This window comes from Anopheles gambiae, assembly GCF_943734735.2.
Source record: "Anopheles gambiae chromosome X unlocalized genomic scaffold, idAnoGambNW_F1_1 X_unloc_142, whole genome shotgun sequence".
Taxonomy (NCBI): Eukaryota; Metazoa; Arthropoda; class Insecta; order Diptera; family Culicidae; genus Anopheles; species Anopheles gambiae.
Window position 1 is genome coordinate 20,001 of NW_026902601.1, and position 2,709 is coordinate 22,709.

Genomic DNA, 2,709 nt, shown 5'->3' on the forward strand with positions numbered 1-2,709 from the left:
CTTGGCGAAAGTCTCGAAATACTCCTATCCCGACGCACCAGCAACCGCAACACGATGCAAAATAAATTGCACGAGCTGCTGATACTTGTACCATGCACGGTACACGGTACCAAATTATACCCCTGAAAGTGTGCAATTTGGTGCTATAGTAGGAAATTTGGTTGGGCAAGCCTAGCTACGCGTGTCGCTACGCGTGTTGCATGGTGGTCGATCAGAGGTATGCAAAAGCACCTATCTAGGGGAATTACTTTACGTTCTAGTAGCAAGTTCGATTTTTCGGTCCAGCACGGCAGTAATCCTGCATGCATACACTCCATGTACCAAAAATGTATCAACCTAGGCGTTGCTCAGTAGCTTTTGGCGGCACATGTAAAAAGTATTCGAGTTCAGATTCTTGGAACTTTGCGTATTGTTCAAAACTAATAACGAAAACTAAATTATAAATGGGTAAAAGGCTAGGCGTTTCTCAGTAGCTTTTTTGCGCCACGTGGCAAAAGTATTCGAGTTCAGATTTCTGGGACTTAGCGTATTTTTCAAAATTGATTATGCAAATTGAAGTACAAATGGGGCATTAGCTAGGCGTTGCCCAGTAGCTTTTGGCGCCACATGGAGGAAGTAGTCGAGTTCAAATTTCTGGGACGTAGCGTAGTTTTCAATCATAATAAACCGAATCAAACATAAAAATCATGAAACTTACACCACGTCCCTAGGTTATGCACAAAACGTAACGATAAAGTGCCGGCCAGGTTAGAGGTGCACCAAAATTGTGTACCGATTAGGAAAAGTACTCTATGTTCCTATGACTTGGGTGAAAAGTGTTGATTAACTGCTGGTTAGGATAGACAGTTGCTTATCGTACACATCGCAAACGAACACCCCTTAGTGAGCAGTAGCAGAAGTCGATGGAACAAAGCGAATGCATTACAAACTGATCAAGTAAAATAAGGAACGCTACGTACTAGGACTTCTTTCCAAGAATGGTGTCCGCGACGGGAGGGCAAGCGTCCTTCCCAGGTTTCCCTAGTAAACCTTGTATGGTAAACATACCCAAGCGTGTCCGTAAGCACGCAACGATAGTCACGAACGAGCACATACCTAGGGAAAGTACTCTACGTACTAGGACTTCTGTCCAAGAATGGTGTCCGCGACGGTCGGGCACTGTGACGCAATTACCAAATCCTAGAATCGTACAAGCAGTGTGTACAAACATAAACATTAACGCGTTCGCTCGGGCTGCGCCGTCCGTGTTGAACACAAATGTGGGTGATTATATGAGTGGATAGACAAAAACATGCGTGGCGAAGACAGTTTTCTGCACGATGTGCACATAGCTCATTTCGTCGTCCCGGGCTAATGGAACAACACAAAAATATCGAGTATCTTTCTAGGTTTCTGTTATAAAAGGACAGGCCAAAAGGTGACCGGTTGAGATAAGCATTTTAAGCATACAAGCACTTAATTGCAACTTTTGATACAAAAACTAAGAACGTACACGTAGATTGTATCAACATGGACATCCATGATCGCGTACGCCCGGGCTGCGCCCTCCGTGTTGTACTTTCCCTGATTGGTACACAATTTTGGTGCAAGTGTACCAACATGGACATCTATGAACGCGTACGCTCGAGCTGCACCCTCCGTCTTGTACTTTCCCTGATCGGTACACAGTTTTGGTGCACGGCTATCCCGACCGGCAACTTGTACCAACATCGACATCCATGAACGCGTACGTAGCGTACTTTCCCTGATCGGTACACAATGTTGGTGCACGGCATAGGAAATGGGCTTAAAATGGTCAAACTCAATCCATTTCCACTAAAGATAGTCAATAACAGCTGTGCCGATGAAGTAGGGCACGATGCAAGTCAATGTTATTTAATGAATTACATGTTCACCATACATTTTAGTACAAAATTGCTCGGTCAGACCTACAAAGTGCTATATCTCGAATACTAAACGTCGCAGATGGGTGTCGTAGAACAATTTTAAGTTCGTCTAATGATTCTACATCCGATTCTGGATAGTGGTTTTTCGACCACTTTTCAACATTTTGTGACACCCCGAACCTAGGGGCAGCTCCCTAGCTTTTTTCAAAAATGTGCACCGAACGGGCCAGAGAGCTCGAGTAGCCGAAAATTTTTTTTTTGCTAAAACCCCTCAAAACGTGTCAGGAACGCACCCTAGATGATGAAAAGTGCAACCAGAATGTCAATCGACAACATGCCCGGGGGTACAAATTTGCTCTACGCGTCCCTAGGTAGGGTACTTTTTCATACAAACATCAAAGTGTACGGTGCACAAAGTGCGCGGAACAAAAATTGCTCGGTCAGACCTACAAAGTGTTATATATCTCGAATACTAAACGTCGCAGATGGGTGTCGTAGAACAATTTTAAGTTCGTCTAATGATTCTACATCCGATTCTGGATAGTGGTTTTTCGACCACTTTTCAACATTTTGTGACACCCCGAACCTAGGGGCAGCTCCCTAGCTTTTTTCAAAAATGTGCACCGAACGGGCCAGAGAGCTCGAGTAGTCGAAATTTTTTTTTTTTGCTAAAACCCCTCAAAACGTGTCAGGAACGCACCCTAGATGATGAAAAGTGCAACCAGAATGTCAATCGACAACATGCCCGGGGGTACAAATTTGCTATACGCGTCCCTAGGTAGGGTACTTTTTCATACAAACATCAACGTGTACGGTGCACAAA